Source organism: Macrobrachium rosenbergii, chromosome 42, assembly GCF_040412425.1.
Source record: "Macrobrachium rosenbergii isolate ZJJX-2024 chromosome 42, ASM4041242v1, whole genome shotgun sequence".
Taxonomy (NCBI): domain Eukaryota; kingdom Metazoa; phylum Arthropoda; class Malacostraca; order Decapoda; family Palaemonidae; genus Macrobrachium; species Macrobrachium rosenbergii.
In genome coordinates this window covers 38,034,979-38,050,503 of record NC_089782.1, presented here as the reverse complement: position 1 = coordinate 38,050,503, position 15,525 = coordinate 38,034,979, and the positions used below count along the sequence as shown (strand labels likewise).

Genomic DNA, 15,525 nt, shown 5'->3' with positions numbered 1-15,525 from the left:
TAAGTAAATCCCTGATGGCTAGTATTAAGCAGATAAGAGTTATACATAAAAAAAAATCCGTGTATCCAGAAACATAGCAAAATATTTTGAGCCAATACTGAAAATATGAAATTTAAGTTAAAAAAAAAAGGGTATGCATGTGACTAATGAGCTACCGGCCGCTTCATACCCAGTTGATAAGGAATACGAAAAATTTAGCTCCTGAAACATCCTAAGGTATCTAACACAGTAGTTGATGTTTCACCTGTATAATAAACTATAAATTCTGGATCACAGACGCCTAAGGCTCTTTGCTTTGTCATTTACGATAAGCATTGCCAAACTTCACTAAACGTTTTGCCAACAGGAACTGTTAAACTAAAACTTGCACAATACTAAAAACTTAACCCTAAACTAGTTTTGATTGTGAAGGGAAGAAAAATATTATACATAATCAAGACTATTTCCAGCATTAATGATAATGGGATCGTTTTCGTTTTTGCTTCTTTTTTTGCTGTCCAAACAACAAGAATTTGTAAATAACCACCACACTGACAATTTATACAAATTTGATTTGAAGAATAGAGCAGTTTTTTCAAGTCAGTGGTCCTCTACAGCAGATCATTCTCGGATTCCAAGGCGAGACTGGTGTGTGTTAAATCCGTCCAGTTATGCTTGAACTCTGTAGAAGATTTTCTGAAATTTAAGAGACATTAATATTTCCTATCCTTGAATGAGATCTATATTAATATTTCCCGTTCTTGTATAGACACAAGTTAATATTTCCTATCCTTGAATATGAACTTGTCAATGCTAGGGTCTTAAATTCCCCTCCCGTATTTCAAGCACCCTTTTCAGAACCAAAGTCTGTAACCATACGTACTATTGCGATAAAACTCATGCAACATTACAATGATGCAAAATTTAGATGTTAAATATTAAATTAACTTGGCTATAATACAGTGACTGACACGAACTAGAGATTAAGACTACGGGTGGTATAAGAAAGACTTTGCTCCAAGTCACTACAATACTGAAAGGTAATTCAACATAACTTATAAGACACACAGACATAAACTCAGGAATCATTTGTACTTCAGCCGAAGATGGTAACCGTTTGGCTTTAAAGACAAGCAATTTTAATCAAGCTCGAAAGCATCCTATACCTTAAAGCCTTACTTACTAAGAGGGGCACGGATGGGACAGGCATTTTAAACCTTCAGAGGCAAACTGTCCTACTTATATTACAAGTAATAATGAATTTTTACACCTTTGTTCTCTTAAGTGAAGCAGTATTTACGAGTATGCTAAGCCTTCAGTAAACTTGAGACCTCTATGCAAATAGCTATGTGAACTTGAATTCCTTCCAAAAAGGTTCAGTATATTGATGTTCACAGTCTGATTCAAGGCCAAAATGCCCTTCTTTCAAAAGTTCAGCAGTTCATCCATGCTGGAGAGAGAACACTGATTTTCCCTGACAATATGACAGAATTTAGCTACAACCGGGAATACTGATGCCCTTTAGAAACCAAGCTACTATTCACCTCAGTAACTCATGTACAATTATTTCATACTCAGTTTAATTTCCGTTGCATCGTGTAAGGATAAAATCAAAATCATCTTTATTACCTTCAAATCCTACATATCAGCAGGAACCCCTTAGATATTCCATGTAGTGCACGGTGATTCACACTATATAATGACTACCACTTTGAAATTTTGACACCTCTTATTGTTACCAATTCGAGTTTGCTTGAGGTTCATAAATACCCATTACCTGCTTGTGTGAGCTTATTCAAGTCATCAACATAAACTATAAATGGTAAACCTTATCTTAATGCAATTTCCAAATAAGCTATGATAGGATTTCGTGTTAAACACATCAGTACTCACCCAAGATATTGTAGGTGTTGATGGCAATGACTTTATGTGTCTTTTACCCTCGTTTATTCCTGGAGGTCATCCTATCGGCTGTTATCAGGAGGGTCCCTTTCTCACTGTAAATTTCTGTAAATTTACAGTTATCTTGAACAATTATCTCTTGCGTTGTAATCCTCTTGAATGTTTCTGTAATCGAATCATCTTAAATCTCGGGGCCAAGTTGTATCTACGCAGAAGAACCAAGTTGTATCTACGCAGAAGAACCTGTCTTCCTCTTTAATGGTAAAGAAAACGGTGACATTTTTCTTCTAGACTTTCTTGAAGTTCTTCACGCATCAGACGTTCAGGTCCCAGGTTATTGTCTTGCACGAATTCTATGATATTCTATTCATAAACAACACCTGTGGTTCTGGTTCCACACAGCTCACCCCACAAACACAACTGTTGGCATTTTTTCACTTTTATGAATTTATCTTTTCGTTAACCTGGCTTACTTTTCTTGCATTTATTCTAGATGAGGTAGACACTGTGCTATTTCTAGTTTTAAGGATCAACACGTCTTAAAATTTCACTTCAGTGTCTTAACATCTTTATAAATTAGAATGACTGTTCAAGTTTCCACAGTCCTTAACAGTTCTAGTTTGTTTCAAAAGAACAACTTTCAGCTATAATCTCTTCTTTCTATAAGTCACAAAGGTAAACATATTTCCCTTCAAAATACCTTTCTATAGGTCACAAAAGTAAACATATTGCATCAAAATAGTCTTTGTATGCATTACCCTCACTATTTCCTTCAAAATACACATGGAGACTGGCTCTTGCTATTTCATTTAAATACCTTTTTTCACAAAAGTAAACATCTTTGTATAAAATAGTCTTTAGTGTCCTTTTACTCATATTTCCTTTCAAAATCAATTTATAACTTCTCAACCTTTTCACATCCATATTCTTATTGCATATTACCTTAACACTCACAAAGGTAAACATAGTTTCCTTCAGAAATAGTTTATATTCCACAATCTCTTTTCATAGAAGGAAAAATACCTTTCTATAGGTCACAAAGAGTAAACATATCCATAAAACATCTTCAAAAAACAAATTAGGAAATGAGCCGTTGGAACGGGTTCATTGAAAACGGTGACCCCAAATAGGGATTAAACTTTAAAGTTGTTGCATTATCCTCACTTGGTTCCATCCAAAGTAATGGAGATCAGTTATTTCACTTAACTCCCTCCGGGGTTTTACCACCTACTCTTTTATAAATAAAGTTGCAGTGAGTTTAGTACTTCACTTTCGTTTCCATGTCATTTTATCCCTATTTCTCAACCTTTTTATCCATATTCTTATTTTTTTTTATCACACTTACCCTCCCTCAGTTTCCTGAGAAAGTAAAAGTTTATATTAGCCTCTTTTCTTTCATAGAAGGAAAAATCTAAAGTCTTCTTTGCTTTTTCCATAAAACATCTCCAAAACAAATTGAAATGAGCTCTTCTCTCTCGGGTTCATTGAAATCGGTGACCTCAAATAGGGATTCTCTCTTAAAGGGGAGTCTCATCTTCATCTCCAGTAAGGAATCTTATCTCTCAATCTCTCCTCATCCCTAACCACCTACTTAATGTCATGGTTGCAGGGAGTTTAGTACTGTGACCGTTTCACATATTGGTATCCTTATTTCTAGGGATTTATGCCTCATTTTTTTATCTCTTATCTCTCATCTCCTCAGTTTCTCTAAAGACATTGCCTGTTTTCTCTTCATTAATCTAAAGTCGTCTTTGCTTTTTCTGTAAACTTCTCTCCTTGACTCCTGTTTTCATCTCTCTCTCTCTCTCTCTCTCTCATCTCTCTCTCTCTCTCTCATTTTTCCTCTGTAAAATGTGTGATTTATTGTAGGACGGAAAGCTCTGTTATATCTGATCTTCACGTCCCAAGTTCTTTCAAGTTTACCAGCAGGGTTTTCCCTCTTTCCTTGTCTTGCTTTTTTCCATCATGCAGTATTTCTATTGGATAATTTCACCGAATTATTGACAGCCTTGTAGTATCCGTGGTAAACCTGCAAATGAAAATAAAAACTTCTGTAGAAAGCAAAAGTGACTTGAATACGCGATGATATTTGCCAAAACTTTCAACCGAGCGCCCTTGACAGTGCCTCCTGACCATACTAAGTGGAGCTAGAAAAACAAACGACACCGGTACACAATTTATAAAATTTTTATATAACGGAAAATTGACTTTTAAAAGTTATTATATGCTAAAAAAAAAAGGCAGCCTGGAAAAGTCATTTGACAGGGCTTGGATTACTGCAACAAAATTTAGTGAATAACTCGATTTGCAACACGGCATTCTATGCTAGAAACATACCAAACATGACGTATAAAAAAAAAGTTTAATTAACTGTTTCTCTTAATACAATTACTGTAGTGCATCACGCAGCAACTTTTACTTCGGAAGTCGCTTCATTAAAAAAGTTTTGAAACAAAATATCAGTGGCCAGAACTGTACACATACCAACAGACATATTTACCCATCTGGTTACTGAATTGTTTCAAACTTACAATTGCGCCAATAATTTCTCAGAACGATATCAATATGGCTTATCTATTTTAATCATGCAAAATTATAATGTCGATATTTTTCCGTTGAGAATTTTTTTTAGAAAAAAATTTGGCCAAAGTATTTTAAAGTTAAAATTTCAAAATTTTACAGCCTCATTCATGGCAATATGGATGATCCTCACCATATTATCAGTCTATCATAATATGTACAACTTCTTTGAAATGATGATTTCTGCTTGTCATTTTACGAAGACCTAGATCGGTGAACAAAATAATTTACTCAATGCATTTTCATTACCTATATTTTCCGATATACTCTGTATAAACTACATAAATTGTGATTGTGAAGTAGACGTGTTCAATTTTCCACAACTTAGACTATGACCTGGGGCATGGTCTAAGAAAAGATCTTTCTTAGACCATGACCAGGGCCCTAAGAAACAAGTGATTACTGGTCAAATATCAGTTGAATCTAATCCTATACCTGAGAGAGGGATTAAATATAGTATTTGGAGGTTAATAATCTTGACAAATTAACACCATAGGTCTTTGTATGAAAGGGTATAACTAAGACCAACTAAGATTTACTGGGTCCTGGGTATACCCAACAGCCCATCCCTTCAGGAACATCTAAGAACACCAATATGCATAGTACTAAATTTAGTTAACAACTGCCCTTACCCATTTGTTATCTCAGCTCTGTTTTAGTTCAAGAAAAACACAAGATAGAAATGAACTCAATAATAAGGGAAGATGAACTAAAGAAGTTGTGTCATTAAGATATTTATCACCTAGGACAGTTAACATGCCATAGGTGCAGGAGGATATGGGTTGTGGGATGCAACAAATATAAAATTAAACAGGGGTACCCCTCTAGCAATTATGATGGGCAAAGAGCGGGTTCGAACAATGTGTTTTGCAGTCTCAACGAGACACTAGCAGTTTTCCGGACAGTACAGAATTGACTTCATTCACAAAGATGGTCTAAAATATGCCAAAAATACCAGAAACCCAAAATGTTGGTTCAGCTGGGCTGATGTCTTATTGAACAATCTAATTTTTTGGGAGAACCTACTGATTTAGTTCAATCCCTAGCCCCTCGTTTTTTAGAGTGGAGAAAAGGATGGCTTATGGATTTTACCTCAGAGAAAGCATGCCATCATCACGAGTGAACCAAGCAACAATCTATTATAAAAGGGCATGAAATAGGGTTTTGTAGGAAAAAGTACTGAACTTCCGTCAATAAGACAGTTTCTCATTATCAGAACATTACTTGGATACTCCAGATGATTTTGAGCCACGCTGAAGCAGCAGAAATGAGCCTTGACCGAAATCCAAACAGTACAGTAGTATTACTGGAAAGTTCAGTCGTTTTCACAACACCAGAATTAAGGGTTGTATTGTTCACCAAGTGATATACTTAATAGGCAGGTTCTACGTGCTTAGTTCGAATTATGCTACTATTACTATTTTACGAAACTTGTATGCCTTTGGTGGTTCCTTTAGTGACATAATTCATCCATTGGCATATATAGTTCCCTCATTCAGAAATGAGGTTCGTATTAAGTCAAGTCGACTTCAGACCTGCATGAACATTATTTATTCTCCTATTTTACAATAACATCAACACTTTTGTGCCTTTGGTTTGAGGGGTCATGACAAGTAGCTTTTCATCATTCATAAACTTACCTATTTCATAATTATCAGTTCATCCATTTTCCAATTTTCGTTGATATCAGTTCATCCATTCCCAGTTCTCATGTTGATATCAGCTTATCAGTTCTCCAATTTTAGTTGAAAACAGTTCATCCGAGCTCCAATTTTTCATGTTATCAACTTGTACATTCTCCAATTGTAGTTGAAATCAGTCCATCCATTCTCCAGTTTTCATGTTGATATCATCATATCCATTCTCCAATTTTAGTTGAAATCAGCTCATCAATGCTCCAATTTCCTTGCCGATATATCAGCTCAACCATGCTCCAGTCTTCTTGTCGATATCAACCTATGCATTCTCCAATTTTAGTTGAAACCAGCCCATCCATTCTCCAGTTTTCATGTTAGTAGAAATCAGCTCATCCACGCTCCAATTTTCTTGCTGGTATCAGCTCAACCATTCTCCAATTTTGACGCCGAAGTGGAAGACGACTGGTCGTTTCCATAATAAAGTAGTTTCCATACAAAATGTAGTATTGTAGTTTCGTTTCGATCTTTAGATCATGAATACATGTCAAGTCGATTCGGTACAACCAAATTTCCATACCAACAGTTTAAAGATTAAAATTTGATTTCTCCAAAACCGAGTTTTTCGGTGAAACTGTCGAATTTTCGTTTTATTAATAGGCATCCATCAGACTATTTTGCATACTTAAATACATTTCTTACACTAGACTGAAGGTCACGTAAGTCTGATATCTTAGCTGTACGTTCTGGACAATTTTTTATTTACTGGTATTTTTTCATTCTTTTAACAAAGACTTGTTAAAGATAATTTTGTCATTCTATTTGCTACAAATCGCTTAGCCTAACCTGACAATTTCGCACTTGCAAATTTCTAATATAATTTATTCATTGATTTCGCAATTCTACTTAATTTACTCCAGAATACGTCCTAACTCTCTTAACGCCCCAGTTTCAAATTTTTTTCTTATATTTAGTATATGTTTTCTTTACAATACACCATATTACATTTCAATTCACATTACATATTTTAACCCTTCCTCCAAAAAAATGAATATATTTTTCTGTAAAATATATCACTATATACTCCACCTGCAATTAAACCAAATAAACGTTGATTTTGTTTAGCAACACTTCTTAGCATTCTGTTAATGAATTGCGTTTAAATTGTTCTACAAGGAATTAGCGTTCTGAATGAGAACAGAAGCGCTTTGTTTAACGTGGTGGCGTTTATAATAAAAATTGTTGCGTCTGCCCCGTTTTGCTGAGATCATCAGTTAAGGCTTGAGTTAGGAATTGAGTCAAATTTGAGTTGTATCGAGTCGACTTTCACTGATGTATTGAAACTACTGGAATGGAAACGACGGTAGGCCTTGTGGTATAGCATCGTCTGAAAAAAAATGACTACAATAAATACTCGATAAGAAAAACCAAGAAAAACAGTTCTCGATGTAAATATAAATACTTCATGATGAAATAGCTATTAAACATTTCCGAAGGTTATATATAACTGGGATATAATGAAAACGTAAAATAGTTTCTAATAAACTGAGATGTGATGTTCTGTATTTCACTTTTAAAACCCCAATAAAGCTTAATAATATTGCTATTGTCATTCATTCAATGTCACATTTAAGCTGGTTCGAAATTTCTCTCTTTATGAAGTCTCACCGGTGTCATGTAACAACAGAATAAGAGAGAACATACAATTCAGGACAAAGGCCAAGCGCTGGGACCTAAGAGGTCATTCAACGCTGAAACGGAAATTGACAGTAAAACTTTAAAAGGTGTAACAGGAGGAAATCTCGCAGCTGCATAACGAATCAATTGTTAGGAGAGGGTGGAAAGTAAGATGGAAGAAAGAGAATGTGAACGGAGGTACAGTAAAAGGAATGGGAGGGGTTGAAGGTAGTGGCCGGAAGGGATGCTGTATAAGCACCTTAAGTAATGCCTACAGTGCACCGCGTGAGGTGTATTGACGGCACTACCTCGTGTAACAAAAACTGGAAAATTCTTAAAAAGCCATCAGTAATGGTCACCGTAGTTTTCAAGAAATGTTTTATAAATTCGGGCTAATTGATATTTATCATTATCTTAATTTTATCTAATAGCTCAGAATAGAATGTGAGTATCCTGTCATTTCAATCATATTTTAAAACCCATATTTGATATCACGTGTTAAGATTTATCAGTTGATTTAATAAAACGAAATCAAATGCACTGTATCACTTCACATTCTAATAATACATCTGTTTAATAAGGGACAATACTTCCCTAAAATGGAAAACTGCAGTATCTGCAAAATCTTCGAAAATGAGATGTGCCACCTATTGGGCTCGTGAAACACTAATACACAAGTTACTGCAGTTTCAGAATGATTCTTCAATGCTTTATTTAGGAGGGTCCCATTTGCAGTATCTGCAAAATCAGTAGTGAGGCAAGGGAATATCTACCACTTTTCTCAGTTTTGTATTTTTGCAGATACTGCAGTTTTCCATTTTAGGGCAATAGGTACTCGGGGAGATCTACGAGCAACGTTGAATTTGAACAGTTTTACGAGACTGTAAGCCTCAACTTTTGATCCGAAGTTCTCAGTCTTAAGACTGACTCAAGGGATTTCCTGGCTTAAAACGACATAAAGGTCAGGTACCGAAGAAAACCTGTGCCATTTCGCAAACATTCCAGCCTCTTTAATTTGCGATGGAAAACTCTGTTGACACAAGTTACATATAGCAAAGGTTTCTCCAGTTAAATTCAAATCACGCAACTGCTTCCTCAGTCCAGGTCTATTTAAAAATTACTTCTGTTATGTAGAAAATAACCGCTATATTCATGAATCCCATGAAGGTACTTTTGAATACCCTCAGATATAGACAAATTATGTCTAGATATTCTTTTGAGATTCCCTAATGCCATACCTTTTAGTTTTCTGAAAAAAAAAAAAAAAAAAAAAAAAAAATCTATTCTGTCCGCCCTCAGTTCTTAAACTACTGAGGCTAGAGGGCTGCAAATTGGCTCCTCGATCATCGGTCCTGGGCGTTTCGGCCGTAAGTCACTTAGGCCGTAACATCCAAAACAATGTAAGACGTTATGTTTATGGTATTTACCATTATTATTTCATGTTTTACGTACATCCCCAAGGGGCTGGTACTAAACACGGCGCCCATTTTGCACGTAAACGTGCTTACGGCCTAAATGACTTACGGCCGAAACGACCCGAACTTGATCATCCACCCTCCAATCATCATACTAAATTGCAGTCCTCTAGCCTAGGTTGCTTTTATTTTATTTAAGGTTTAAGTTAGCCATAATCGTGCTTCTGACAACGATACAGGACAGGCCACCACCGGGCCGTGGTTAAAGATTCATGGGCCGCGGTTCATACAGCATTATATCGAGATCATCGAAAGTTAGGTCTATTTTGGGTGGCCTTGATTATACGCTGTACAGAAAACTTGACAGCGCCTAAAAAATTTCGGTGCATTTTTCACTGGTTTTATATAGACACTACCACCTGTACAGCTAACCAGTACCACAGTGGTCATTAATTTTATTTAGGTTGTTTCCATTGATACTGTGACGATTTGCAAACCTTTGTACTCTTCATAAAACTAATAACCAGGTCAAAAGTTAATAACCCAGTACTTACAGGTAACAACCCATAAAAACTGCCAAAGTTCAAGTCATAACACTTTGACAACCATTCAAGCATCTAAAATGGGATATACGCTATAGTCTCATACCTTTGCTAAGAGGACTTTTCCACAGAATGATTTTTTCTTCTCTTTAGGTATATTCTGTTACTTCTGGTCACTTGTGATGAGAGTCTGACTTTAGTAAGTTGTTTTTCATGAAATATATAATCACTTTATCAGTAATATATCAGGCACTTCATCAATAATGTGGAAGATATTCAACCCAAATACAGGTCATAAATTTACCCGCTGATATTTTCCCCCTGCCTTAATTACTTATACCTGTGCAACATGGCACAGTACTTAAAAGTGAATATAAGGTGTACATAAGGTGTACATCATGCTTCAAGTCAACACGCTTGATAACCTGACATCTATCTGCGTTGCACAACGCATCAAGAAAACGCTAGGTAACAGGATACTCTGTATAAGTTTGGTAATGCGAGCTTGGAACCTTATACCATATTTGATTTGGAAGTTTAGAAAGTCATTAGTGATAATCACATCGCCAAAATGGAATATTTTTCAATCCTGTACAAGATTAGCGAAAAAAAGAAAAAAAAAAATCGGGAATCTCACCTACAGTATTTTCGGACACCAAAACGTTTAAAAAGTAAGGAACATCGGCCTAATCAGTTCGAAATGCAGGCCATTTTGAAACAATGTGATGAAACGGAGAATGGAATGGAATATAAAATTTAGGCCTAAAGTCTAGCGCTGGGGCCTACGAGGTCTTTCAGCCTTGAAACGGAAATTGACAGTAAAAAGGTTTGAAAGGTTTAACAGGTGGGAAAACTTCCCAGTTGCACTATGAAACAATCGTTAGGAGAGGCTGGAAAGTAAGATAGAAGGAAGAGAATATAAACGGAGATGCAGTAAAAGGAATGAAAGGAGTTGCAGCTAGGGGCCGAAGGGACGCTGCAAAGAACCTTAAGCAATGCCAATAGTACACCACGAGAGGTCCACTGACGGCGCTACCCCCTTACGGGTAGGTGAAACGTAGGAGTAACCTAAGTTTAAAAACTTCAGCGATGCTGCAACGTTCCATATTTTTAAGAACCTTGAAACATAGAAGTTCCTATTTTAATAACTGACAACTTAGACCTACGCATGAAACAATGTGAACCAAATTTCTGGTTAACACATTGGGGCAATGTTACATTTAAATTCCTTTTCGATGATAAACGCAGTACATTAAACTTTCCCCAGTTTCCAAGCTACTATATTTCTTGAAATGTATTTACCTTTATTTAGTTTCATCACACTGAAAATACTGTGCAAACTATCCTCTTCTGTGAAATACCGCAAACAATATGCTTTCCTCAAGACTAAAATATTACCTGTATAAATAACACTATTTCAAAATATATCCTAGAGTTACTCAACCTGAATTAAATATATATATATATATATATATATATATATATATATATATATATATATATATATATATATATACATGAACGTATATATACATTCTATATAATATATATATATATATATATATATATATATATATATATATATATATATATATATATATATATATATATATATATCGATAATAATGCGTCACAGGACAATGCGTTGCCATGCAAAAGTTTCAGGAAAAAAAAATGTTTTCACCTAATCTACCGTTGAAATGTTCCTAGTTTATGGTTATACAATTACTGCTTATAACTAAATTCTTTAGTTTATAACTACATAATTACTGCCTGTAAACTGATAGTCTTGCCTTATTCAAAATAAGTGCCGATTCTTCTATCATAAACCAAAAATAAAATCTTCTAATTTCATACCGGTACTGCTAATGCTACTATGGCTCCATCGAGCAAAACTGCTAAAGGTCTGCGCGTGACTTAAGCCAACACGCGCCGTCTCGCAACACCACATCTCTCCCCTTCTCTTCACCTACATAAATCCACCCCTGACCGTTTGTGAGAGACTTCTTCAATTCCGCTATACTCCTGATATGATTCATTCCATCATATTGATAGACAAACTTAATATTGGTCTAACTGGCAATGATTTCAAAATTTTACATATTGGCACATTAATGGCCAATACAGAAACGAACATTTTTTGTTTTGTTTGGTTGAAATTGGAACGTTCAGTGCTAAACCAAATCAAATCATATAAATATATATATATATATATATATATATATATATATATATATATATATATATATATATATATATATATATATATATATATATATGTATATATATATATATATATATATATATATATATATATATTATATATATATATATATATATATATATATATATATATATATATATATATATATATATATATATATATATATATATATATTTTTTTTTTGACAAAAAAATTCACTAAAAATCCTAAAGTTGGCAAGCAAAAAATCGAGACCCAAATTTGTACAACAATAATTACTTAATAATCTTACCTTACATGAATGTTAACAGGTACCCATTCAAGTAATTTTTAGAAGAACTAATTAAATGAATTTCCTTAACAGTTATCTTACCTGAATTATTCGCCTAGTATCAGTTTTTCACGTATAACTTAGCCATGACCTGAAAATTTGTATAAGCAAAGGCTACATCATCAAACCAGGTTTCAGGCGCGTAATTTACAGTTACTTAAATTAGCGTCAATGCATCCCACCTCCCTAGTCGCCCATGTATTAAAAATATTCGTCTTATATACTGGATTCTTTAACATACATAGGCGGGGTTTTTTTTATCTATCACGAACGTATAGGCAAATACTCCCTTACGATACACTATATCTAAATAACCTTTGTATTTATCTCCTTATTCGTTAAAATATGTGCACTCAAAAGATTTTTTAAAATCAATATCCGATGTAACTATGAATCAGATCATTCACTTAAAATACACGATTATTATCCCTAAAACGTGGCAACAAAATAGTGTCACAATCCCGTCAATACATTCATCATTAGCAATCAAAATAAATAGAGTTAGCAAAACACACTTTCGATAATGAACTTAACAGCAAAGTGCGCTATTAGATTCAAACTTCAAGATTTATTCGATATTTCACCGTTACCTTGAAAAAAATGGTAACAGAAATTATTTAAACAACGAAACCTCCGATTCCTTTCCCATGGGGCCTTTCAAATTGACAAGTCACATTTCAGCTATTAGGAATGACGAGGGCACAGCACAATTATTCAATCAACGCAAATGGAGTCAGTAAGCAAATATTAATTTTTTTAACAATAATTCATTGGAAATTATTACGAAAATACAAGTCTGACGTCTCCTCTTTGTCAGTAAGAGAAATTTTAACTTTGTATTCTGGGTCACAATTTTTTTTTTCTTAAACTTCACCTGTAATGTAATCGAGTCAGCTTAGAAAATGATTGGCAGCTCTGCTCAACTTTGCATTGACAATTACAGAACCTGTATATGTTCAAAACCTGTATCTCTAAACATTTTTTCCCTTTTTTTAAGTTTCGCCTATTAGGTAATCGAGTCAGCCTAGAAAATGACTGACAGCTCTGCTCAGATATACATGAACAATTAAAAATGTATATCAGCAACTCGACCCAATTTTATCACTGACGCAATCAAGTCCACTGATTGCCGCACTGTTAAAGACCTCACATAGACTCTATACAGTAGAAATTCTCCCTCTTACTATAGAAGGAACAATTTAGACTGATTCATTGAGAACCACACTTACACAATGCGCCTTTCATCCCAGTGTAACAGCAATTTGATTTGATGTAAAATTCTATTCGAGTCAAAAAGATACGCTTATACATTTTGCAGTTACGAAGCCCACTATAGAATGGGAGCAGCTAGTACCAAAGTCAGCTCACCTTATCGAAATTCTACGTAAACCTAGATTATATATATGTATATATATATATATATATATATATATATATATATATATAATATATACATATATATAATATATACATATATATAATATATATATATATATATAGATTATATATATACATATATATATATATATATATATATATATATATATATATATATATAATATACATAATATATATATATATATATATATATATATATATATATATATATATTATATATATATATATATAATATATATATAATATACATAATATATATATATATATATATATATATATATATATATATATATATATATATATTATCTAAACTTCGCTAATCTGTGTTCTTCAAAAGGCCTACGCCTACACACCTGCTCAGCCTACAACCACAATAATTCATAATTCCAGTACTTTAAGGATACTTAACACTAATTTTTCTCTTTGCCCTGTAGTTTCACTGTGTTGTATATACGTTTTCCAAGTGCTGTGGCATGAATAAAGCAACAAATCAATGCCATACACATTAGTTCAAGACTGCCTAGTTTCCAGCTCCGTACACTAGAACCAGTACTTAAACCCTTAACTCCAAATACAAATTGTATCTCCATTATGGAGTCATAATTTACACCAACTATTGAAGCCACTTTTTAAAATGGTAGCAACTCTAATTTCATAGGGGGCACTCGCTTACCTAATTTTCTCGTAACTCACGGTAAACAAAAAGATTTACCTATGTTCTTCAATAAGATCTCTATCCCGTGAATCTAAGCGTATTACGAGACACCGTATTTTACACACATACCTTTAACATTACTATAGTAGTGGGAACCTCACCAAACAATCCTCAGTAATAATCCATACCTTCTTTGTTCTAAATCTATCACAATAATATTCAAGTTACCACATTTACTTACCCAATACTTGCCATATATATAAAATATTCGCTGTTAGCTGTCATTATATGGTACTAGCGCCCACAGAAATCACCGCACAGTAATGCGACTGACGCCTGCTGCCTGATACGCTACTATAGTCAGTTGTCAACGTGTCTTCACTTTTCAAAATTTAAACACTTCAACACAAAATTTACCCACACGAAATGAAATACGATATAAACAGCAATTACCTTCGCTATCCAAGAGCACTGGAGATGTATTTAACATCACATATAAAAGAATATTTAGAGGTCTTTGAAGGGTTTCACAGCCGCGAACACTCGACCGTCCGCCATCTCTCTAGCAGTCCTGCAAACAGACTGCCAGTCTTGTTCCCAGTCTGGCCGAGAGACAGACAAGGAGTCGACAAGCAGTAACTGTTACTTGTGATGTCACTGCAAGTCTGGGTGGCGAACTTTTTTGACAGCAGAGTTGACTTTCATTTACGTCAGAGTTATTTTTTTGTATATATTTAATACGAGTATGTGGCAGATAAAATGATAATATATATATATATATATATATATATATATATATATATATATATATATATATATATATATATATATATAGGCCAATTGTCACCCAAAAAAGAAAATCTAAAATTTGGAAAATTCAGTAGAATTGTATACTATGAAATCAACTCTAGTATAGATAACTTTTATATTACATTTCTGTATTGGCAATGATTTTGTTCATTTTAATATGAGATACATAGACGACAATATAGAATTGTCAGTGGGGCCAATAATTATAGTCCTGTTATAGCTAACTTTTATTCACATTTCTATAAATGAAAATTTTTTAACAATTATATAACCATACGAAAGGAAGACTTGGATGTTAGTCTTACTTTTACATTTGTGTGTGATCCGGTGCGGATACCATGCAATAAGGGCATAAGCCATTAACCTCACAGGTCAAAAGATGGATAACTTACAACCTAA

At 34.0% G+C, this 15,525-nt stretch overlaps 1 long non-coding RNA gene across 1 annotated transcript; it reads right to left on the bottom strand.

The window, feature by feature from the left end:
* Window positions 1-3,717: 3,717 nt before the first annotated feature.
* LOC136828282 (uncharacterized) lies at window positions 3,718-14,929 on the bottom strand. Its single transcript, XR_010849977.1, has 3 exons — window positions 14,770-14,929; window positions 6,102-7,482; window positions 3,718-3,910 (listed from the first exon to the last, which is right to left on the bottom strand). It is a non-coding gene; the product is annotated as an uncharacterized lncRNA (long non-coding RNA).
* Between the last annotated feature and the right edge of the window lie 596 nt (window positions 14,930-15,525).